Source organism: Pan paniscus, chromosome 10 (assembly GCF_029289425.2).
Source record: "Pan paniscus chromosome 10, NHGRI_mPanPan1-v2.0_pri, whole genome shotgun sequence".
Lineage (NCBI taxonomy): Eukaryota > Metazoa > Chordata > Mammalia > Primates > Hominidae > Pan > Pan paniscus.
In genome coordinates, this window is record NC_073259.2 from 17,499,957 (window position 1) to 17,526,527 (window position 26,571).

Genomic DNA, 26,571 nt, shown 5'->3' on the forward strand with positions numbered 1-26,571 from the left:
TGCAACCAGAGTTACCACAGTGAGTCCATATCACAGACAAAGGCGAAGACACTTGATCCCTTCTTAACCTGGTCTCCCACCCATGAATGATTTTTGTTAGGATTTCAGCATGTTGAAACTAACCCACAGACCCTAATTACAACTTTCTCAGGGCCTGAGAGCTGGGGAATCCGAGTTTGGGAACCAACTAGAAAATCTTGAGGGTAACTCTGGCTCTCATGAACTAAAACAGAGCAAAGATGGAAGCCTGTGGTATGTGTGTGCAGGTAGAATCTCGATTTGAGAAATGGCGTTACAAGGAATTAACACTTCAGAAATGCCAGCTCTGTGCCAGGATTTTTATTTTATTTTATTATGTATATTTGTCATGGACAACATGTTTTGGAATATGTATACATTGTGGAATGGTTAAATAAAGCTAATTACATATGCATGTGCTCACAAAGTTATCATTTTAGGGGTGACTTAAAATCTCTCAGTGATTTTCAAAAATATATGTTATTAATCATAGTTGCAATGTTGTACAATAGATCTCTTGAACATATATTCCTCTTGTCTAACTGAAATTTTATGTTCTTTGACCATCTCCCCAACTGCCCCCCAACAAGCCTGAAAGCCCTGGTAACCCCTATTCTACTCTCTACTTCTTTGAGTTCAACTTTTTAAGAGTCCACATATGAGATCACGCAGTATTTGTCTTTCTGTGCCTGACTTATTTCACTCAGCACAATGTCCTTTGGGTTCATCTATGTCACAAGCAACAGGATGTCCTCCTTTTTAAAAGACTGAATAGTATTCCATGGTGTGTTTTCTTTATCCATCCATCCGTTGATGAACACTTAAACACTTAGTTGGTTTCAAATCTTGGCTATTGTGAATAGTGCTGCAATGAACATGGCAGTACAGATACCTCTTCAACATACCAATTTTATTTCCTTTGGATATATATACCCAGGAGTGGGATTGCTAGATCATATGGTAGTACTATTTTTAATTTTTTTAAGGAACCTCCATACTGTTTTCTGCAATGGCTGTGTTAATTTACATTCCCACCAGCAGTGCACAAGGCTTCCCTGTTCTCCACAACCTGGCTAGCATTTGTTATCTTTCATCTTTTTGATAACAGCATTCCAACAGGTATGAGGTGATATCTCATTGTGGTTTTAACATGTATTTCTCTGATAATTAGTGCAGAAGTTTTAGATACAGAATCACAGTTAGTCCTGACAATAATCTCTAAAATACCCATGCAGATGGGGAAGGAACTGCAGAGAAGTTAAAGAAATTGTCTGCACCTTACAGCTGAGACCAGAACCAGGTCTGTATAATTTCAGAGCACATAATCTTTCAAAGTAACCTAACAAAATCACAGCAATTTTTAGGTTCACAGAGAACAGGCCAAAAAAACAAACAAACAAAAAGAAAGAAATTATAGTAATTTCCAGGTATGAACCAGTAATCCAAACTAAACATATTTTGTTGAATGAATATCCTGGATTCTACTATGTTTCTCCAAGTCCCCACTGTCTTAAAACATAGCATTTGGGGTTTAGTAGTTATTGATAAACCTTTTGCATATCTATGCACTGTTAGTTCTTTACACTACACATTATTTTATTGTAGTAAAGCCAATTTTCTGACATTTATCTGAAAGCAAACTCTGAAGTACTTCCATTCTACTTCCTGGTGATTTTTAGTGACCTGGTGCCATTTGAACATATGTGTCCTCCAAAATTCATATGTTGAAACTTAAACCCCAAAGCAATGGTATTAGAAGGTGGGGCATTTGGAAGGTGATTAGGTCATGAGGCCGCCACCCTCATGTGAATGGGTTTAGTGCCTTTATAAAAGGGCTGGAAGGAACTAGCTAGGCCCATTGCCCTTCCATCTCTTCTGCCACATGAGGGCGCAGTATTTATCCGTTCTGCTCTTCCACCTTTTCCACCATGTGAGAACACCAGAGAAAATACCAATCTGTGGCCAGGCGTGGTGGCTCACGCCTGTAATCCCAGCACTTTGGGAGGCTGAGGTGGGCAGATCACTAGGTCAGGCGATCGAGACCATCCTGGTCAACATGGTGAAACCCCATCTCTACTAAAAATGCAAAAATTAGCTGGGCATGGTAGTGCGCTCCTGTAGTCCCAGCTACTCAGGAGGCTGAGGCAGGAGAATCGCTTGAACCCGGGAGGCGGAGGTTGCAGTGAGCCGAGATTGCACCACTGCACTCCAGTCTGGCAACAGAGCGAGACTCTATCTCAAAAAAAAAGCAAGCAAGAAAATACCATCTGTGGGACAGGCCTTCACTAGACACCAAATCTGCTGACACTGTGATCTGGGACTTCCCAGCCTCCAGAACTGTTAGAAATAAATCTCAACTGCTTATGAATTACCCAGTCTGTGGTGTTTTGCTATAGCAGCAGGAACAGACTAAGACATTCAGGGTAATGTGTCATTTCAAGACATGAAAGCTCAGTTCTGTAATATTTTCTTCTCTTATTCCTTTGATAATTTTCTTCTACCCATCATCTGTTTTCTCTTTCTGAAACTTCTACTAGTTAAATATTAAACAACTCTGGTTTCTTAACCTTTCTTGTCTATATTATGATTCAACTAGGATCAAAAAAATATCTAATTAAACAGTAGCTTAAACAAGTTAGGGGTTTTTTTTTGTTTTTGTTTTTGTTTTCACACAAGAAGTCAAGAAGTCATTGGACCAGTGTTATTTCAGAGGCTCAGGAATGTCAGGGCAAAAATATCTGGAACTCTCTTGGTCTCTTACCCATGGCTACAAGATAGCTGCTGCGGCTCCATCCATCCCATCCACATTCAAGGCAGAACTAAATGAGCAGCAGAAGGAAGCAGAAAGGTTTGTATTTGTATCAGAAGAATAAAGCCTTTCCAGAAATTTTCTACAGACTTAAACTTATGACTCCTTGACCAGAAATGTATCAAAAGGCAAATTTAATTACAGGAAAGTCTAAGAAAGGAAGTTTTAGTGTCCCACCATGAAAGTGCAGGAAGACAAGAGAAAGGAGGGTTGTAATGAAGGAATGAGACAATCCAGTGCCCTATTTTCTTTTTTCTTTTTTTTCTTCTCTGAGACAGAGTCTTGCTCTGTCCCTCAGGCTGGAGTGCAATGGTGCCATCTCAGCTTACTTTAACCTTCGCCTCCCAGGTTCAAGCGATTCTCCTGCCTCAGCTTCCCGAGTAGCTGGGATTACAGGTGCCCACCACCACGCCAAACTAATTTTTTTGTATTTTTAGTAGAGACAGGGTTTCACCATGTTGGTCAGGCTGGTCTTTAACTCCTGACCTCATGTGATCCACCTGCCTCGGCCTCCCAAAGTGCTGGGATTACAGGTGTAAGCCACCGCACTGGGCCAGTGTCCTATTTTTGTCCTTTTTTTTTTTTTTTTTTTTTTTTTACTTCATGCAAGAATTCCTCAATTTTATCTTCTAAACTTTCTGTTGATTTTTTTTTTGTTTCTGCCCTAATTATTTTAATTTCTAAGAGTGCTTTCTTCTGATATTTTTTGTTGTGTTGTTTTAATAGCTTCCCATCTTGTTTCATAGCTGTAATACCTTCTCATCTCTCTAAAGATATTTATAACTTCTCTTTAAGTCCATTTTGTTTTTTGCCTTTTCCTCATAATATTTTCTTTTTCTTCAAAATTGATAGCTCTCCCCACACATAGACATTTTGGCCTCTGTCTTCTATTTGGGTAGCGTCCCTCAAAAGTCTGATGATCTGGGCTGTTGATTTATACATAAATATGAGACACCAAGAAGTTGTTTGGAGGAGCTGTGTGATTAAATTAGAATTGTCCCCTGGCAGCGTGCAGAGTGATCAGGTGTTGAGCCAGCTCTTTCATGGGGCAGACTCCCACAACCAATGTCATTATGTGTGAGTATTTTCTCTGGATTTACTGAGTTTTTCCATTGATTTTCCACTCTGGTCTTCAATATAATGGAGTTGGAGACCAGGGTCCAAGTAGTAATTCCACTGCCATAGTGGGAGCAGGGAGGATGGTGGGAGTACTCTGAGCCGAAGACTCTGGTCAGTTTCTCCAGAGAAGGAACTTCGTGTTCTACAGAGGTTAGAGAAAGGTCATACTCTGATGGTGTGGATTAGAGGTCTAAAAGATCCTTTGAGAAACCATCAAATAATCTCTCTGTCTTCATCTCCATGATCTTGTCCTCCTTTGCCCCTTCCACCGTACTGGTGTCCCCAGTTTCAAAAGGTTTCAGGTGTTCTGTTGAACAAATCTTTTGTTTCTCATTAATCTTCCCTTCCTGAGATACTTGGGTTTCAGCCTCCGCTGCTAAGTGAGTTACCATTCCTCAAACCACTTTTCAGCTTCTCTACTCTTCTCTCCCTCCAGTTCTCTCTGTCCTTATGAGTTTATGCCTTTTTAGTCCTTCATTGTAATTTTGGACAGGGAGGAGAGGGTGGAAATGAAGCTCAGATATATGTATGTATTGAATCTGCCATGCTAAACGGGAAGTCTACACATATTTTTTTAATATTTCCAATTTCACAACACAATTCCTCCAAAAAAAACTTATGGAGCTTTTTATTATGAATGTGTCACTGACATTCAGTCATAATCTATCTTAGCAACGATATAGGCACATACCAGACTGAAAAGATTTGACAAACGGTATTCTGAGAAACCCACATTTGGTCAATAATCAAGGAAATAATTTGTTAAAAAGGAATAAGATGAAACAAATCCACATTGCGTTTGAGCTCTATAAGTCAAAGATACAGTTTTAAAAAGTAAACTCAAGTAATCCAATATTACAAGATCTAGAGGGTCAGGACAAAGTGAGTTAGGCTTGTACATCAAAGAAATAGCTAGGCAACTACCAAAAATGTTTCCAGGTGAAATCAAGTTGCAAAATTGTATAAACAATCTTGAGATAATTAAACAAAAGAAAATATATTTTCAGATGTTAAGGGCTGCAGAGGGAAAAAGAGTGACTCTATATAGAGAAAATTAATATACTGGAGCTTATCTCCTAAGAATGGCTTCTGAAGCATAAGTTTTTTTTTTGTTTGTTTGTTTGTTTTTGAGAGTCTCACTCTTTCACCCAGGCTGGAGTGCAGTGGCATGATCTTGGCTAACTGCAACCTCTGCCTCTTAGGTTCAAGTGATTCTCGTGCCTAACTGCAAACTCTGCCTCTTAGGTTCAAGTGATTCTCGTGCCTCAGCATCCTGAGTAGCTGGAATTACAGGCACGTGCCACCCCACCCAGCTAATTTTTGTATTTTTAGTGGAGATGGGATTTCACCATGTTGGCCAGGCTGGTCTCAAACTCCTCACCTCAAGTGATCCACCCACCTCAGCCTCCCAAAGTGCTGGGATTACAGGCATGAGTCACCATGCCCAGCCTGAAGCATACATTCAATCTAAAAAGTCTTCTAGGTATTTGTTCTACAGACACAGTTACCCAAGTGCTGAATTGCATACATTCAAGGATATTTATTTAGGAGTATTTTAAATCATAACACAAAATGGGAATATTCTATAAATATTTCAATAAGGTCTGCCAGACCCATATATCCAGTAGCCATGGGAATGATATCTAAGCTGTGAGTGAAAACCAAAGGATTAGAAACATGGGCATCCAAGAGAAGGTCAGGGTTCAACGCCAGCACGGTCTTTGACACAGCGGCTAGCAAAGATTCATTGGTCTGTGCACCATTTCCAGCAGCTATACTCCAGAGTTGCTGGTGCTCACCATCTCTTCACTTCTCTGCCTGGTATTTAGAAATAAGGCTGACCTCCTTACAATGAATAATTCTCTGGTGCAGGCCACGAGAGGAGCCTGGTCTTCCTCCTCCTTGTGGCAGTAAAGAGGAGCCTCTCCCCTCTCTTCTGGAATGGTATCAGAGGAGCTTAGTAGAGACTCGAGATTTTCATCATTATCCAAAGGTTACAAGGCCACCCCCACCATGATGTCATTGGAGACTACCTGGAGAGACTCAAGGACCCATGAATCTATAACAAAAGATCTAACATTTATGTCCTCAGACTTCCAAAATGAGAGAAGCAAAAAGACATAACCGAAAAAGTATTCTCACAGAAATATAGTTGAAAACTTCCCAAATTTGCCAAGAGATGTAAATGTACAGTTTCAACAGGCTGAGCAAACCTCCAAACATAATAAACCCAAAGAAATCCACACCAAGAGACATCATAATCAAATTTCTGAAAACTAAATACAAAGAAAAAAATCTTGAAATCAGCCAGAGAAAAACATGGCAGAAACAATTAAAATCGAAATAGATTTCTCATCATAAACCATGTATTCCAAAAGAAAGTGACACAAATATTTTTCAAATGCTGAAAGAAAAGAACTGTCAATCCAGAGTCCTATACCCAGTAAAAATATCCTGTGAGAATTAAGGGGAAATCACAATATTCTCAGATGAAGAAAAACTAAGATAATTTGTCATCAGGAGAACCACCCTAGAAGAATAGCTAAAGGAAGTTGTCTAAACAGAAAAGAAATGATACAAGGAGGATGGAACACCATGAAGCAAGGAAGAGAGTACATGGTAAGCAAAAATATTGGCAAACACAGTAGGCTTTATTTCTCCTCAAGAGTTTTCCAAATTGTATTTGATGGTTGAAGCAAAACTTATAATACTATCTGATGTGGTTCTCAATGTATGTAGAAGAAATATTTAAGACAATTATACTATAAACAGGGGAAGATAAAAGGGTGTTATGGGGGGAAAGAGTTCTATACTTCACTCAAAGGATAAAAAAGAATATCAGTTGACTGAAAAAGTTACGGATACACAATGGAATACTTAGAGCAATCACTAAAAGTGCTATACAAAGAAATACAAATGCTATAAAAAGAAATACATTCAAAACACTATAGATAGGCTGGGTGATGTCTCACACTTATAATCCCAGCACTTTGGGAGGCCGAGGTATGCGGATCTTTTGAGGTCAGGAGTTTGAGACCAGCCTGGCCAACACTGTGAAACCCTGTCTCTACTAAAAATACAAAAATTAGCCAGGCATGGTGGCAGACACCTGTAATCCCAGCTACTCGGGAGGCTGAGGCATGAGAATCATTTGAACCCAGGAGGCAGAGGTTGTGATGAGCAGAGATGGCACCACTGCACTCCAGCCTGAGTGACAGAGCAAGACTCCATCTCAAAATAAAACAAAACACTATAGATAAATCAAAATGGAAAAATGTTCAATTAACCCAGAAGACAGAGAACGTGAACAGAGAAACAGAAAGCAGAACAAACAAAACAAGAAATAAAATGTCAGGCTTAAGTTATAGCATATCAATAAGTACATTAAATGCAAGTAGCCAAAATAATCAATTAAAAGACAGATTGACAGATTGGATTTACAAATATGACCCACCTGAGTGAGGCCTGGTGGCTTGCACCTGTAATACCAGCTACTTGGTAGGCTGAGGTGGGAGGATTGCTCGAGGCTAGGAGCTCAAGACCAGCCTAGGCAACATAGCAAGACCCAAGACCCTCATCTTTAAAAAAAAAAAAAAAAAAAAAAGCTGGAAATGGCAGCTTGCACCTGTAGTCCTAGCTACTCGAGAGTCTGACTGAGGTTGGAGGATCACTTGCGCCCAGGAGTTTGAGGCTGAGGCCACAGTAAGCCATGATCACACCACTGCACTCCAGCCTGAGTGACAGATCAAGACCCTTCTCTAAAATATGTATATTCAGATTGAAAAAAAAAGGATAGAAAAAGACATAGCATGCAAGCATTCATAAAAGGAAAGCAGAGGTCGAGCACTATGGCTCACACCTGTAATCCCAGCACTTTGGGAGGCTGAGGAGGGTGGATCACTTGAGGTCAGGAGTTCGATACCAGCCTGGCCAACACGGTGAAACCCCCGTCTCTACTAAAAATACAAAAATCAGCTGGGCGTGGTTGTGGGCGCCTGTAATCCCAGCTACTCAGGAGACTGAGGCAAGACAATTGCTTGAATCCTGGAGGCAGAGGTTGCAGTGAGCAGAGATCGCACCACTGTACTCCAGCCTGGACAACAGAGTGAGACTCTGTCTCAAAAAAATGGAAAACAGAAATGGTTAGATTAGTATCAAGCTAAAGTAGACTTCAGAGCAAAGAAAATTGCTAGAGACAGGGAGGGAGATTACATAATGATCAAAGGGTCAATCCACCAGGAAGTATTAACAATACTAACTGTGTGTATGCCAAACAACAGATCTGCAAAATATATGATGCAAAAACTGACAGAACTGATAGTAGAAATAGACAAATCCACAATTATAGGTGGAGACTCCAACACTCCTCTCTAAACAATTGATAGAACGAGTAGACCAAAAATCAGCAAGGCTGTAGAAAAATTCAACAACACCATCAACCAACAGGACCTAATTGACATTTGCAGAACAGCTGACACAATAGCAGAATATACATTCTAATACACATCAGAATACTCACTAAACATACACCAAGATAGACCATATACATTCTAATATACATCAGAATGCACACTCAACACACACCAAGATAGACCATATACATTCTAATACACATCAGAATGCACACTTGGCCTCCCAAAGTGCTGGGATTACAAGCATGAGCCAAAGTGCCCAGCCCAATATGAAATAGATAATTTGAATAGCCCTATAACTATTAAGAAAATTTAATTCATAATTTTGAAATTCCCTCCCAGAAAAATATCCAGACCTAAATGCTTTCACTAGATAACTCTACCAAATGTTTAAAGAATTAACACCAATTCTACGTAATCTCTTCCAGAATATAGATAAGGAGGGAATTCTTAGTTCATTTACGCTGCTATAACAAAATACCTCAGACTGCATCATTTATAAGCAATATAAAATTTTTCTCACAGTTCTGGAAGCTGGGAAGTCCAAGACCAGAGCACCAGCAGGTTTGGAGTCTGGTGAGGGCTGCTATCTCTGCTTCAAGATGGCACCTTGTTGCATCCTCCTGAGAGAATAAATGCTGTATCCTCACATGGCAGAAAAGTAGAAGGACAAAAAGGGCCTAGCTAGTTTCCTCCAGACCTTTCATACGGCACTAATCCATTCATGAGGGCTCTCCCTCATGACTTAATAACTTCCTAAAAGGCCTCATCTGTTAACACTACCATAATGGGGATTAAGTTTCAACATGAACTTTAGAAAGAACACAAACACTCAACCCATGGTATCTTCATAATTGGTTTTATTTCTACCAAGACCAGATGAAGGCAGAAAACTACCAAAAAAAAAAAAAAAAAAAAAAAGTCAGAAAACCACAGATCAATACTATCTTGAAAATAGACACGAAAATCCTGAAAAAAAAATTAGTAAATAAAATTCAGCAGTATGTAAAAAGAATTATACATCTTGACCAAGTGGGGCTTATTATAGGGAGGCAGAGCTAGTCCAATATTGGAAAATCAATAAATGTAATCAACCATATTAACAAGCTACAGAAGAAAAATCACATGATCATATCAATTGATGTGGAAAAAGTATTTGACAAAATTCAACACTCATTCATGATTTTAAAAAACTCTCAGAAAATTATCAATAGAAAAGAAATGCATCCACTTAGTAAAAAGCACCTATAAAAAACCTACAGCAACATTATACCTGATGGTGAAAGTCTGAATATTTTTCCTTTAACATCAAGAATAAGACAAGCATATTCACACATACATTCTTATTCAACATAGTACTGAAAGTTTTAGCCAGTGCAGTAAGACAAAAGGATGGGGTGAGGGAGAATAAAAAGGAAGACATTATTATCTATATATAGAAAATTCCAAGGAGTATACAAGAAAAACAAACTCTTAGTACTGAGTTCAGTAAAGTTGCAGGATATAAGATAAACATACAAAAATCAATTGTATTTCTATATACTAGCAATGGACATGCAGACATCAAAATTTAAAATATAATATCATTTGCAATCACTCAAAAAGAATGGAATACTTAGGTGTCAGTCTAATAAAACATATCCAGGGATTTTATGCTGAAGACTATGCTATGCCGATGAAAGAAATAAAAATATCTAAATAAAGGGAAAGACATACTGTGTTTATGACTAGAAGATTCAACATAATAAAGGTGTAAATTCTCCCAAATTGATATGAAGGCTTAATATAATTCCTATCAAAATCCCAGAAAGTTTTAAAAATAGATATAAACAAGCTTATCCAAAAATTTAAATGAAAAGGCAAAGGAACTGGACTTCAAAACAATTTTGAAAAAGAAGACAAGAAGTGGGAGGTGACTCAGTCTATCTGATTTCAAGACATATTATATAGGTCAGTAATCAAGACTATGTGATATTGGTGGAGAGATAGACACATAGGTCAATGGAACAGAATAAAGAATCCAGAAGCAGATCCACATAAATATGCCCAACTGATTTTTGACAAGGTGCAAAAGCAACTCAACAAAGGAGAAACAGGCTTTCAACATAAGATGCTGGAGTGATTGCATATCTATTACCAGAAATAATGAACCTCAACCTAAGCCTCACACCTCAAGCAAAAATTAACTCAAAATGGATCATGAACTTAAATGTAAAGCCATAAAACACTTAGGAAAAAAACATAGGATAAAATAGTCAAGATCTAGAATGACGTAAAGTGTTGTGTTTTTTTCACATATGGAGAATGCCGTGTGATAGAGTTCTTAGACTTGACACCAAAAGCACAGTTCATAAAAGGAAAGATGTATAAACGGGACTTCATCAAGATTTTAAATTTTTGTTCTGTAAAAAATCTTGTTAAGAGAATGAAAAGACAAGCTACAGAGTGGGAAGAAAATATTTGCAAACCATGTATCTGACAAAGGACTAGTATCTGGAATATATAAAGAACTCTCAAAAATTAAACAATAAGAAAGCAAACAATCCAATTAGAAAATGGACAAAACATGTGAAGAGACATTTTAACACAGAAAATATACAGGCGACAAATAAGCACGTGAAAATATGTTCAACAGCATAAGCCACTCGTGAAATTCAAGTTGAAACCACTATGCAGTATTACTACATATCTATCAGGATGGCTAAGATGAAAAATAGTGACAACACCAAATTCTGACAAGGATGCAGAGAAACTAGATCACTCATATGATGCTGGTGAGAATGTAAAATGGTGGTGTTTGGAAGTTTCTTAGAAAACTAAACATGCAACTGCCATATGACCCAGCAATTGAGCTCCTGGGTATTTATCTCAGAGAAATGAAGACTTGTAGTCACACAAAAGTTTGTGCACAAATGTTTATAGCAGCTATATTCATAAGAGCTCAAAACTAGAAGCAATCTAGATGTCCTTCAATAGGTGACTGCTTAGACAAAATATGGTACATTCTATGCGATGTTATTCAACAGTAAAAAGGAACAAACTTTTGATAAACACAACAACCTAGATGAATCTCCAGAGGATTAGGCTGAGTGGGAAAAAAGCCAATCTTGGCAGGGCGCGGTGGCTCACACCTGTAATCCCAGCACTTTGGGAGGCCGAGGCAGGCAGATCACGAGGTCAGGAGATGGAGACCATCCTGGCTAACACAGTGAAACCCCGTCTCTACTAAAAATACAAAAAAATTAGCTGGGCGTGGTGGCGGGCGCCTGTAGTCCCAGCTACTCGGGAGGCTGAGGCAGGAGAATGGCGTGAACCCGGGAGGCGGAGCTTGCAGGGAGGCGGAGCTTGCAGTGAGCCGAGATCGCGCCACTGCACTCCAGCCTGGGCGACAGAGCGAGACTCCGTCTCAAAAAAAAAAAAAAAAAAAAGCCAATCTCAAAAGGTTGCCTATGTATGATTTCATTTCCATAACGTTTTTGAAATGACAAAATTCTAGAAATGAAGAGTTGATTAGCGGTTGTCAGGAGTTATGGAGGGGGTGGGAGCAGGAAGTCACGGGTTGTGGCTATAAAATGGCAAGATGAGGGAACTTTATGGTAACGAAAATGTTCTGTATCTTGACAGTATCAATGTCTATATCCTGATTATAACATTGTGCTATTATATGCTGTTACCATTGGAAAAAAAATGGGTAAACGGTACACAGGATCTTGATTATTTCTTACAACTGCATGTGAATCTACAATTATCTCAAAATTAAAAGTTAATTTTTAAAAACAAATTCAGGGCATACACATACAAAACTAAATTTATCTTTTATAAGTTGGCAGGGTTCTGCTGATATAGACCAGGTGGCTCTGCTGAACTTAGCTGGCCTCACTCGTGTGTGCTGCTGATCTAGGCTGGGTTCCTCCAGGTCAACTGGAGAATTTGATTCTGTTTCATGTATCTGTCATCCTCAGCAGGCTGGCCTGGGCATGTTCTTATGGCCATAGCTGAGGTGCACGAGAAAACAAGCTCTAGCTTGGGCGCAGTGGCTCACGCCTGTAATCTCAACACTTTGGGAGGCCAAAGCAGGTGGATCACTTGAAGTCAGGAGTTCGAGACCAGTCTGGCCAACTTGGTGAAAACCCATCTTTACTAAAAATACAAAAACTTAGCCAGGCGTGGTGGCGCACGGCTGTAATCCCAGCTATTCGTGAGGCTGAGGCACGAGAATCGCTTGAGCCCAGGAGGCAAATGTTGCAGTGAGCCAAGATGGCACCACTGGCTGGGTGCAGTGGCTCACGCCTGTGATCCCAGCACTTTGGGAGACTGAGGCTGGTGGATCACCTGAAGTCAGGAGTTTGAGACCAGCCTGACCAATATGGTGAAACCCCATCTCTACTAAAAATACAAAAATTAGCCAGACATGGTGACGTGCGCCTGTAGTCCCAGCTACTTAGAAGGCTGAGACAGGAGAATTGCTTGAACCCGGGAGGCAGAGGTTGCAGTGAGCCGAGATCGTGCCACTGCACTCTAGCCTGGGCAACAAAGCAAGACTCCATCTCAAAAAACAAACAAACAAAAAAAAATCACACCACTGCACTCCTGCACTCCACTCTGGGTAACAGAGTGAGACAAGACGAGACAAGACAGGACAGGACAGGACATGACAGGACAGGACAGGACAGGGAAAGGAAAGGAAAGAAAAGGGGAAAGGGAAGAAGAAAACAAGTTCTAGCGGACAAACCTCTCTACAGCCCAAATTTGAGTCACGGCTTTTACACACTAATGACAAAAGCAAGTCACATGACTGAGCCCAGAACCAGAGGACAGGGCAGGTCATTCATGCGTGGTGGGAGGGCACTGTGAAGTTACGTGGCAACAGGCATGAATATGGGGCAGAGGAGGTGAAAAGCTGGGGTCGCTGAAGGACTCTACCACCATCCCTGAACACCTCCAGGACTAAAAATACCTATTGCGGCTTTCTCTTACTGCAGTAACTCTTACCCACTCCCCCACTCTACCTGCCTCATCCAAGTGAGGGGGAAATGAAAGGAAGAAGAGGAAACAGAGCATTGAAAATGTGTGCCTCTGTGTGTGTCTGCGTTTGTGTCTGTGTCTCTCTGTGTCTGTGTGTGTCTGTGTATCTGTGTGTCTGTGTGTATGTCTGTGTATCTCTGTGTGTCTATGTGTGTGCCTGTGTGCCCGTATGTGTATGTGTTTGTCTCTGTGTCTGTGTATCTGTGTGTCTGTGTATCAGTGTGTGTGTGTCTATCAATGTGTGTGTCTGTGTATCAGTGTCTGTGTGTCTGTGTATCTGTGTGTGTCTGTGTGTGTGCCTGTGTGTGTCTGTGTATCTGTGTGTCTGTGTGTCTCTGTGTGTGGTTGTGTGTGTCTCTGTGTCTGTGTGTGTGTACCTGTGTCTGTGTATCTGTGTGTGTGTGTCTGTGTGTGTGTCTGTGTGTGTGCCTGTGTGTGTCTGTGTATCTGTGTGTCTGTATGTTTCTGTGTGTGGCTGTGTGTGTCTCTGTTTCTGTGTCTGTGTATCTGTGTGTATGTCTGTGTATGTCTGTGTGTGTCTCTGTGTGTGTCTGCATGTGTGCCTCTGTGTGTGTATCTGTATGTCTGTGTATGTGTCCCTGTGTATGTGTCTCTGTGTATCTGTGTGTCTCTTTGTGTGTGTCTGTGGGTATGTTGTGGAAATCCTTGGAAATCTCCTATTTGTAGGAACTGAATCCCCAGCACTGCCATGTAAATATTTTTCCCTCTCATGGGCCACTGTGTCCATTGTCCATTGTTTCAAAGACCCTACAACAGGATCTGAGTTTCCCTTTGCCAAAAGACAGGTCACAGGGAAGGGAACACAGCTGACCCTTGAACAATGTGGGGTTAGGGATGCTGACCCCCACGTCGTCAAAAATCCGCGTACAACTTTTGATTCCCAAAAAAGGAGTCAGGCTGATGTCTGCCCAATATTCTACTGAACTTAACTACCAAGAGCCTACAGTTGACTGGGAAACCTTGCTGATAACATAGTCAGTTAACTCATATTTCGTGTATGAATTATATAATGTATTCTTACAATAAAGTAAGCCAAAGAAAAGAAAATACTATTAAGAAAATCATGAGGAAGAAAAATATTTCCTCTTCGTTAAGTGCAAGCGGAGCTTCATGAAGGTTTTCATCCTTATTGTCTTCACACTGAGTAGGGTGCGGAGGAGGAAGCGGAAGGGTTATTCTTGCTGTCTCTGGGTGGCAGAGGCAGAAGAGGCGGAGGAAGTAAAAGGGAAGGCAGGAGAGGCAGGCACAGTCAGTGTAGCTTGTACTGGAAAAAACCTGTGTATAAGTGAACCTGTGCAGTTCAAATCCGTCTTGTTCAAGGGTCAACTCTCTATAATGTCTACAAATGTCCTACCCTGAGCCAGGCTGCCTCTGCCCCAATCTTTATTCCATCTTCTGCCCCATCTCTGACTCTCTTCTCACCTTTACAATTTTCTAGAGTCCTTGTTCCTTTCCTAGCACGCACCCAGACTTTATGTTATGAGAATCCCTGTCCAAAGCCACTGAGAGCAGTCTCTTTGCCTCCATATCTTCATTAGTAAAACATGGGTATCAGCAGTGCCCACCTCACAGCGTTGATGTGAGGATGAAGCGACATGACTGATAATGAGTTTACACTGCCCGGTATGCGGTGATTCCTCAATAAATTGCAGGATGTGTTTTTTCTTTTCTTTTAATATGGGGGTAGGGGCTGCCCAGTCTCACTGCAGACAGTTAAAGGAATCGCAGCACCAGGCGCGATGGCTCACGCCTGTAATCCCAACACTTTGGGAGGCCGAGGCGGGTGCATCACGAGGTCAGGAGTTTGAGACCAACCTGGCAACATGGTGAAAACCCATCTCTACTAAAAATACAAAAATTAGCCGGACCTGGTGGCGAGCGCCTGTAGCCCCAGCTACTCAGGAGGCTGAAGCAGGAGAATCGCTTGAACCCGGGAGGCAGAGGTTGTAGTGAGCCGAGATCGCGCCAATGCACTCCAGCCTGGGCGACAGAGCGAGACTCCATCTAAAAAAAAAAAAAAAAAAAAAAAAAAAGGAATCCCAGCAATCCAAGGCGGAACTCTGGAAATAGTTTCCCGTAGAAACACCGTTCTACACTGCAGTCTTATTCTATCCCACTATTATTACTCCCAAAGATTCTAAGGTCCCAGTGCTTTCGCTTCATCCTAGAGGCTAAATGGGCTCCCCTGGATTCGCCTGGCAGAACTAACCACCTAGAAGAACGTTATTGTAAGGGGAAAATGTGAGTGCTACATAAGTTTCTTATAAATGTGCTTTTGAAATAGAGTCCACTCTTAAGTTTGATATTTCCTAAAATTTAATGTGTGAAGGAAGATGCTTGGGAGACAATCCGTTTATGAGGCTGATATATGGCAGATAGTCTACTGACCTCCCTGAGCAAGAACCTTAGGAATGAGGCCAGGTGGCAGAAACACTCAGGGCCAAGGGTAGGGAGCAAAACTGTGTTGTAAAGAGACCTAGATGGACCTGGGAGGAGGTGGGGTTCAATAGGAGGCCACGACTAATGCCCTGGCATGCAAAGGCTGGACAGGAGTCTTGAAAGAGCCTCAGTTAGCTGGGCGTGGTGGCGGGCACCTGTAGTCCCAGCTGCTCGGGAGGCTGAGGCAGGAGAATGGCGTGAACCCGAGAGGCGGAGCTTGCAGTGAGCCGAGATTGCGCCACTGCACTCCAACCTGGGCGACAGAGGGAGACTCCATCTCAAAAAAAAAAAAAAGAAAGAAAAGAAAAGAAAAAATAAAGAGCCTCAAAAATATGGAAAACCAGATCCTAAGAGCAAAATGCCAAGGGGGACACTCATTAGTGAGGAGTCTGCAAAAACAGAAAAGTTTTAGCCAGAAGCTTATAGGAGTAGACCTGGAACCCAAATTGAAAAGGAACAGTGAGACCCGTAATTTGAGAAGGAAATAGAATAGGCAGAAGAACTATAGAAACTATAGCTTCGAGTCTAAGAGCCTATTTACAGGGGTGTCCAATCTTCTGGCTTCCCTGGGCCACACTGGAAGAAGAATTGTCTTGGGCCACACATAAAACACACTAACACTAATAGCTGATGAGCTAAAAAAATAAAAAAGAAAAGGAAAAAGAACGGCCGTGCATAAATCTCATAATGTTTTAAGAAAGTTTACAAATTTGTGTTGGGCCACATTCAAAGCCATCCTGGGCCTCATGCAGCCCGTGAAAGCTTGCATAAGAGAGAGATTTAGGACCTTTTGGGGGAAGTGCTCGATAAGGATTGAATAGCACCATAAACTGAAGCTAAACTGAAAGGTTTTAGAATTTAACTTAAGACACCTCAAATGCTTTTAGATGAAACTCAGGACTTTTTCACTGTAGTAAAGTTCAGCATGAAATTGACCTTGCAGGGGCACCAGACAGCAGTGAGCAGGGTGTATAAGAGTGAGGGAGGGGTTAATAAATAGAGATGGTGGGAAAAGGAGCTGGCTTTTTGTGAGTACAGCTTCTTGCAGACTAGACTAGCAAGAGTCAAGAATGAACCTAAGCCAGACTCAGGTCTACTGGGCAGTGCTAGGCCTGTCTCAACCCTGTTCGCACATCAGGTACCCCATGCGTCTGCTGTAGTCTGTAGCTACATGTGAACCTGAAACATCACCGAGGTTTCTAGTGATGTTGAAACTCAGCTAATAAACAGGGAATCCCGAGGGTTCCCCTCTACTCCACTCCTGACAGTGGCCATCCTGCCTCTGCTTGAATACCTTAACTCGCCTCTCATGAGGCACTCATCTCCTCATTAAATGATTGTCACTGGGAAGAATCCGCCCCACACAGCCAGATCAAATTTACCCCCTGGTAACTTTCAGCCCCTGGTCCCCATTCTGCTCTTTAGCACTAGGTAGCTGAATCGAATCTTTCCATGAGAGTCAATTCCATTCCTCCTAAATCTTCTCTCTTCTAAGATAAATAGTCCACATTATACAATCTTAATACCCAATTCAATGAGCACTTCATGATAGTCTAATATATGCAAAGCACCATGCTTGTGCCAAGTGGGACCCTAAAGTGAATATTATCTCCTTGCTCTTTAGGCAAACAGGGTGAAGACAAGAGGCATAGGTGATGGACACTAAAACAAAGACCGTAAGTACTGTAATAGCTACACACAACTTTCAATCATATAGGCATGGGGAAAGAGTAGCCCAGCTTACCTTGGAGGATCTGGAAAGGTTCTAAGAAGAAGTGGAATTGAGTTGGAGTTGGAAAGACTTCAACAATCAGATGTGAGAAGGAGGTGGGTGGTGAGTGGAAAGAAAATAGGACAGGGCTGAGGACCTTGTTTTCTTTTTCTTTTTTGAGGTTTTTTTCTTCTTCCTTTGTTTTTCATTTTATTTTTATTTTTCATTAACAAGTAGTAATAATACATGTTTATGGAGTACAATTTGATGTTTTGATATAGGTTTACAATGTGGAATGATTAAATCAGGCTAATTAGTAAATCCATCACCTCACAAACTTACCATTTTTTTGCAGTAAAAACATTTAAGATCTACTTTTACCAATTTTGAAATATACAATGCATTATTACTTATTATAGTTACCATGCTGTGCAATTGATCAGTAAAGCTTATTCCTCTTGTCTAACTGAAACTGTGTAGCCTTTGACCAACCTCTCTGCTTTTCCCAACCACCGCTCCACCCCCAGTCCCTGGTAACCACCATTGTACTCTCTACTTCTATGAGATCAACTTTCTCAGATTCTACCTATGAGTGAGATCATGCAATATTTGTCTTTCTGTGCCTGGCTTATTTCACTTAGCGTAATGTCCTCCAGATTCATCCATGTTGTCCCAAATCACAGGATTTCACCCCTGTTTAAGGCTGAATAGTATTCTATTGTGCATATATACATTTTCTTTATTCATTCATCTGTTGATGGACACCTAGATTGATTCCATATCTTGGCTATTGTAAATTGTGTTGCAATGAACATGGGAGTTCAGGTGTCTCTTCAACATACTGATTTCAATGCCTTTGGATAAATACCCAGAAGTGGGATTGCTGTATCAGGACCTTGGTTTCTTAGCTTCTGTCTGACCTTGAGCATACCTAAAATAAGAGCCCTGAATGAGATAATTTCTAAAGTTTACTGATAGAGACCAAAAGGAGTATACGTTTGAGCATTCCAACTTAGGCCAAAGCCTAAAAGTGAGAAGCCTGCCCATATCAAGGGAGTGAGGTGTGTGTTTGGGGCAGGGGTAGTAGAAGAGCAAGACGGTTCATGAATTCAGTATTCTTGTTTCACTGATGCAGCACCCATCACCATTCTGATCAGGTCCCTTGGGGACATGGACAGTGTCCTTAGAATGACAATGATGATGGTACCACCAGCACCACCACCACCATTGCTCTAGCATGTGGGTGAGCCAAACACCTTTGGAAACACCTTACATATTTACATTTACATCCTACTGAATCCTCATAACAGCCCTGTGAGATAGATAGAATTTTTATTATTCTCATTTTACAAATTGGAAAGCTGAGGCACAGAAAGGTTAAATAACTTGCCCAAGTCCATAGGGCTAATCTAATAGCAGAGCTGGGATTTGAAGGCAAGTAGTCTCACTCCCTGCTTTTCTTCCTCGAAAAACACAAGGGCAGGGCTGAACTCAGTTCAGGGGACACAATCTATACCAGGACAAGGTTACAATGGCCCTATAACTTCTTCTTCTTCTTTTTTTTTTTTTTGAGACGAAGTTTCACTGTTGTTGCCCAGGCTGGAGTGCAATGGCGCAATCTCAGCTCACTGCAACCTCCACCTCCCGGGTTCAAGCAATTCTCCTGCCTCAGCCTCCTGAGTAGCTGGGGTTACAGGCATGTGCTACCACACCCGGCTAATTTTGTATTTTTAGTAGAGATGGGGTTTCTCCATGTTGGTTAGGCTGGTCTCGAACTTCCAACCTCAGGTACCCGCCTTGGCCTCCCAAAGTGCTGGGATTACAGGCGTGAGCCACCATGCCCAGCCGGCAATATAACTTCTTTTGCATTCTCATTAACTCAGCCTCAGACGACACTGGCTTCCTTGGAAGCCACCGCATACTGATGATTGAAGTGGAGCTGACAATCACCTAAAAACCCCTAAATGCCTTTGACATGAGCCACTCTTAAGCCAGGTCTCTCCCATTCTGTTCACGTGTGGCTGATCAGTTCAACCTAAATGTTGGGTTTTACGTTGAACCCTATAAAATTCTAGGTTTTAGCTTATAGTTTCACCCTACTATAATTTTGAAACATGATATGTTACCTAATGTTACCTCTCCCAGTTTAGTAATAACATAAACAAAAACAGTTGACAGTTATGGGGGCCCTGACTTTGTGCCAGACACCCTGCTACGTATTTGTTTGTTTAATGTAATACCTTATATAATCATTTAGTCTTTACACAAAGTTAAATATTATTATTATTCTCACTTAATAGGATAGGAAACCAAGTCTAGTGAAGTTAAGAAGCTTGCTCAAAATCCAATTAGGGGCTGGGCGCAGTAGCTCATGCCTGTAATCCCAGCTCTTTGGAAGGCCAAGGCAGGTGGATCACCTGAAGTCAGGAGTTCGAGACCAGCCAGGCCAACATGGAGAAACCCCATATCTACTAAAAATACAAAAAATTAGCCAGGCGTGGTGGCAGGTGCCTGTAATCCCAGTTACTTGGGAGGCTGAGGCAGGAGAATTGCTTGAACCCAGGAGGTGGAGGTTGCAGTGAGCCGAGATCATGCCACTGCACTCCAACCTGGGCAACAGAGCAAGACTCCATCTCAAAAAAAAAAGAAAAATCCAATTAGGAAGGGACTGACCCAAGATTCATACCTAGGACTATCTGACTCCAGGGCCTGAACTTTTATCTATGTTCTCTGCAGCGTCCTCACATCTTCTACACACTTGTTATTATCTAAGTCAATCATGAAAAATGATGAAACAGGCCAGGCGTGTTGGCTCACATCTGTAATCCCAGCACTTTGGGAGGCCGAGGCGGGCAGATCATGAGGTCAGGAGATCGAGACCAGCCTGGCCAACAGGGTGAAACCCCATCTCTACTAAAAATACAAAATGAGCCAGGCGTGGTGGCATGTGCCTGTAGTCCCAGCTACTCGGGAGGCTGAGGCAGGAGAATCGCTTGAACCCAGGAGGCAAAGGTTGCAGTGACCTGAGATCACGCCACTGGACTCCAGCCTGGGCGACAGAGCGAGACTCCATCTCAAAAAAACAAAAAAGAATAAAGAAAAATGATGAAACAGAATCAGGGAGAGAATTCAGAGGAAAATGACATCCCTCCAGGTGTGTATGAACCAATTACTCATAGAGTCATAAACAGTTAGAGAATGAGGCATTTTTCACAAAATATTGAGGGCTGGAGAGGTTGAACAAGTTGCTCCCACTCACACATCTAGGCAAGAGAGGAGATGGAAAAGTAAACAATCCAGAAAGGTCAAGGCCCTCATTCCATCAATGCACAATTCAAGTACACATACGTGGGAAACCATCTGAAAAGTTTTGTAATTACAATTTCATCTAGCCAGCAATTCTCCAACTCATTCACATGCATCTCATGACATCGTTGTCAGAAGCCTTGCTAGAGTGAACGTGCACTTCATCAAAGACACCCCTGATCCGTGGGAGATGGGATTCGTTTGTGCTGATCTACTCTCCAGGAACACAAGAAACTCACCATTCTAACGGTTCATACATCATCCATTTAATACCCCAGTTTCAGATTTTGCAGGAATTAACATCAATGCACGGTTTTTGAGACCCACCAACTTGCTGAAACAGTGCAAGCCACCTGCAGACCTCGGATACCACTCAGTGATGGCCCTAGGTCTCCCTACTCTGGGCCTGAGATTCACTTACAGCTGCAAAACACACCTGTGCACTCTCCTCACAGGCAGAACGCTTCCACTTCTCAGTCATTTCCAACTGAGCCTGTTTTCCTTGGTAGAGAATACAGAAGTCAAATGGACTCAGAGTGGTTCTGCCTTGTCTCTGCCTTCTGTTGTTGAGAATAAACCAGAAAAATCCCTTCTTCTGTCATTAACATTTTCAAGAAGCTCCGTTCAGTCCAGTGCTCTTATTTCAGGCCTATCACACCCTTTCATATTTGTGTTTTCATAGCCACTGACAAAGACTGTGTCCTTGCCCAAACTTTAGTCAGGTTCCTCTGAGCCCAATCAGGCCCCATCCTTGGGCATGCCCCCACCCCCAATGTCTGCTCACCCTCAAAATCTGATCAAATTCCTCATCCCTCATCATCCCCCAGGCGATGTCTGATCACCCTGCCTGGTCTTCAGCAAAAATCACACTAGGTCAACTTAGCCAGAATCCCCTGACTCCCAATGTTTCCCCTTAGTAATTTTCCACCCACTGACCCCACCTTACTCCTTGGTTACAAATCCCCATTTGCCTCTGCTGCATTCAGAGTTGAGCCCAGTTTCTCTCCCTGACTACAAGACCCTATTGCAGTGGTGCCTACACCAATTGCGACAGTCCCGGATAAAATCTGCCTTACCCTTTTAACACGTGTCAAGAGTAAATTTTTCCTTAACATCTCCTGTGGGCACTATTTGTATACATTTAAAGTGAGAGCTTATCCAAGAACTTCCTTTTTAGCCTGGCAATCAAGTATCCTTTTTGCTTCTTTCTCCAGATCACTCCCTAAACCCCTCATCTATAGTAAGAAGCAGAATCAGAATTTGACTCCAAGACTGTGCCTGAGGAGCCTGAGCCCTAAATACTGTGCTCTATTGTTACCTGTGTTATCTGTAAATAACTGAGCCATTGATTAAAACACAGTCAATAGGCTGGGCAAGGTGGCTCACGCTCACTCGTAATCCCAGCACTTTGGGAGGCCGAGGTGAGCGGATCAACTGAGGTCAGGAGTTCGAGACCAGCCTGACCAACATGGTGAAACCCCATCTCTACTAAAATACAAAAGTTAGCTGGGCGTGGTGGTAGGCGCCTGTAATCCCAGCTACTCAGGAGGCTGAGGCAGGAAAATCGCTTAAACCTGGAAGGCCTCCGAGGTTGCGGTGAGCCGAGATTGCGCCACTGCACTCCAGCCTGGACGACAAGAGCGAAACTCCATCTCAAAACAAAAACAAAACACAATCAATAACAGAACCTAGAGTTCTCTAGCTAGATGCATCTCAATCAATTAAGCACGCAATCAAAGAGACTGAAGGGAACCTGAGGTCCAGATAATTTAAGTGATTTAACCAACGTTAAAGATTATTTTTTAAGGGGAAAATCATGACTCTCACATGATATAAAAGAACATGTGGCAAATATTTTATTTAACTCATTTAACTGGAGCCAGCAAAATATTAAAACCAGCTCCAAGGAGAAAACTCCAACTACCACACATTTATAATCAGGTAAGAAATACCGAAATAAATTTACAAACAGGCAAAACTGGAAAAACTGGTTAATATCTACAGGATAATAAACAATGGCATTCCACGGCAGACTATTTGCATTTTAATATGCAAGGAATTATTTGCATTACTATAAGTTTTCTATATGTTAACTTGTTTCTAAGGAGTTGTAAAATAGCATAATCAAAAGCAAATAAATAAGCATATCTCTATAAAATCAGATAATCCCCAAAGGCTCTAGCATTCCATTAAAAGGATATCCAGTAATCTCTTTGCCCATTGCTAATCTTTCCATTTTTCCCTACACCAAAGTCAAAAAGCAGTAACAGCAAGTCCAGAAAAGAGGCGCGGTGGCTCACGCCTGTAATCCCAGCACTTTGGGAGGCCGAGGCGGGTGGATCACCTGAGGTCGGGAGTTCGAGACCAGCCTGACCAACATGGAGAAACCCCTTCTCTACTAAAAACACAAAATTAGCTGGGCGTGGTGGCACATACCTGTAATCCCAGCTACTAGGGAGACTGAGGCAGAAGAATTGCTTGAAGCTGGGAGGCGGAGGTTGCAGTGAGCCAACATCTCACCACTGCACTCCAGCCTGGGCAATAAGAGCAAAACTCCATTTAAAAAAAAAAAAAAAAAAAAAAAAAAAGGTGAAGACCATCAACAAACTGGGCTGCATCTGAACCATGTGAAGAAGATGGTCAGGTTTAGTGGTTAGCGTCATGGGCTTTAAAGACAGTGCCTGGGCTCCCTCAAATTCCAGCTTTGCCTCATGTGCTCGTGTGACCCTGGGCAATTTTACTTAAGTCTTTTGTGTGTTTGTCTTTTTTTTTTTTTTTTTGAGATGGAGTCTCTGTTGCCCAGGCTGGAGGAGTACAGTGGCTCCATCTTGGCTCAGGGCAACCTCCCCCTCCTGTGTTCAAGCAATTCTTCTGCCTCAGCCTCCCCGAGTAGCTGGGACTACAGGTGTGTGCCACCATGCCCAGGTAAATTTTTTTGTGTTTTTAGTAGCGATGAGGTTTCACCATGTTGGCCAGGCTGTTCTCGAACTCTTGACCTCAGGTGATCTGCCCGCCTCGGCCTCCCAAAGTGCTGGGATTACAGGCGTGAGTCATTGTGCCCAGACTCTTTTTTTTTTTCCTTTTTTTGAGACGGAGTCTCTGTTGCCCAGGCTAGAGTGCTGTGGCATGATGTCGGCTCACTGCAACCTCCACTTCCCGGGTTCAAGCGATTCTCCTGCCTCAGCCTCCCGAGTAGCTGGGATTACAGCCATGTGCCACCACACTTGGCTAATTTTGTATATTTAGTAGAGACGGGGTTTCAGACGGGGTTGGCCAGGCTGTTCTCTAACATTCTACCACAAAAGAAATGAAAATGGCCTGTTCCTGCCTTAACTGATGACATTGTCTTGTGAAATTCCTTCTCCTGGCTCATCCTGGCTCAAAAGCTCCCCCACTAAGTACCTTGGACCCCCCACTCCTGCCCGCCAGAGAACCCCCCTTTTTCCTTTACCTACCCAAATCCTATAAAACAGCCCCACCCCATCCCCCTTCACTGACTCTCTTTTCAGACACAGCCCGCCTGCACCCAGGTGAAATAAACAGCTTTATTGCTCACACAAAGCCTGTTTGGTGGTCTCTTCACACCGACGCGCATGAAATTTGGTGCCATGACTCGGATGGGGGACCTCCCTTGAGAGATCAATCCCCTGTCCTCCCACTCTTTGCTCCGTGAGAAAGATCCACCTACGACCTCAGGTTCTCAGACCAAGCAGCCCAAGAAACATCTCACCAATTTCAAATCCAGTAAGCGGCCTCTTTTTACTCTCTTCTCCGACCTCCCTATCCCTCAGCCTCTTTCTCCTTTCAATCTTGGCGCCACACTTCAATCTCTCCCTTCTTTTAATTTCAGTTCCTTTCATTTTCTGGTAGAGACAAAGGAGACACGTTTTATCCGTGGACCCAAAACTCCGGTGCCGGTCACGGACTGGGAATGCAGCCTTCCCTTAGTGTTTAATCATTGCAAAGACACCTCTCTGATTATTCCCCCACGTTTCAGAGGTGTCAGACCACGCAGGGACGCCTGCCGTGGTCCTTCACCCTTAGCAGCAAGTCCCGCTTTTCTGGGGGAGGGGCAAGTACCCCAACCCCTTCTCTCCGTGTCTCTACCCCTTCTCCACCTTTCTGGGGTGCAAGAAACCCCCAACCCGTTATCCTTCACCCTTAGCGGCAAGTCCCGCTTTTCTGGAGGAGAGGCGAGTACCCCAACCTCGTATCTCTGCACCCCAATCCCTTATTTCTGCACCCTGACCTCATATCTCCGTGCCCCAATCCCTTATTTCTGCACCCCAACCTCTTATATCTCTGCTTCCTGATCCCTTATTTCCGTGCCCCAACCTCTTATATCTCTGCACCCCATCCCTATTTCCACGCCCCAACCTCCTACCTCTGCGCCTGAACCCTTCTCTGCTTTTCTGGAGGGCAAGAACCCCCCCACCCCTTCTCCGTGTCTCTACTCTTTTCTCTGGGCTTGCCTCCTTCACTATAGGCAAGCTTCCACCTTCCATTCCTCCTTCTTCTTCCTTAGCCTGTGTTCTTAAGAACTTAAAACCTCTTCAACTCTCACCTGACCTAAAATCTAAGCGTCTTATTTTCTTCTGCAATGCCGCTTGATCCCAATACAAACTCGACAGTAGTTCCAAATAGCCAGAAAACAGCACTTTCAATTTTTCCATCCTACAAGATCTAAATAATGCTTGTCGTAAAATAGGCAAATGGTCTGAGATGCCTGATGTCCAGGCATTCTTTTACACATCAGTCCCTTCCTAGTCTCTGTGCCCAGTGCAACTCATCACAAATCTTCCTTGTTTCCCTCCCACCTGTCCCCTCAGTCCCAACCCCAAGCGTCGCTGAGTCTTTCTAATCTTGCTTTTCTACAGACCCATCTGACCTCTCCCCTCCTCCCCAGGCTGCTCCTCGCCACGCAGAGCTAGGTCCCAATTCTTCCTCAGCCTCTGCTCCTCCACCCTATAATCCTTTTATCACCTCCCCTCCTCACACCTGGTCTGGCTTACAGTTTCGTTCCGAGACTAGCCCTCCCCCACCTGCCCAGCAATTTACTCTTAAAAAGGTGGCTGGAGCTAAATTAAAGTTAATGCTCCTTTTTGTTCATCCCAAATCAGATAGCGTTTAGGCTCTTTTTCATCAAATATGAAAATCCAGCCCAGTTCATGACTTGTTCGGCAGCAACCCTGAGACGCTTTCCAGCCCTAGACCCTAAAAGGTCAAAAGGCCATCTTATTCTCAAAATACATTTTATTACCCAATCTGCTCCCGACATTAAATAAACCTCCAAAAATTAAATTCCAGCCCTCAAACCCCACAACGGGATTTAATTAACCTCGCCTTCAAGGTGTACCATAATAGAAAAAAGTTGCAATTCCTTGCCTCCACTGTGAGACAAACCCCAGCCACATCTCCAGCACACAAGAACTTCCAAATGCCTGAACCGCAGTGTCCAGGCATTCCCCCAGAACCTCCTCCCACAGGAGCTGGCTACATGTGCCGGAAATCTGACCACCAGGCCAAGGAATGCCTGCAGCCTGGGATTCCTCCTAAGCCATGTCCCATCTGTGTGGGACCCCACTGGAAAGCGGACTGTTCAACTCACCTGGCAGCCACTCCCAGAGCCCCTGGAACTCTGGCCGAAGGCTCTCTGACTGACTCCTTCTCGGCTTAGCGGCTGAAGACTGACGCTGCCCGATAGCTTCGGA

The 26,571-nt window shown here is 42.7% G+C and overlaps 1 protein-coding gene across 3 annotated transcripts in view; it reads left to right on the plus strand.

Annotated features, from left to right (window-relative positions):
* Window positions 1-14,870: 14,870 nt before the first annotated feature.
* BCL2L14 (BCL2 like 14) overlaps window positions 14,871-26,571 on the plus strand; it is a 50,439-nt gene continuing 38,738 nt past the window's right edge. The window contains exons 1-2 of one of the 3 annotated variants that reach the window (XM_055095408.1): window positions 14,871-15,645; window positions 17,468-17,519. The gene's annotated coding sequence lies outside the window, so the exon portion shown is untranslated. The remainder of the gene's footprint in view (window positions 15,646-17,467; window positions 17,520-26,571) is intronic. The other 2 variants (XM_034935391.3, XM_008951955.4) reach the window with 2 other exon arrangements.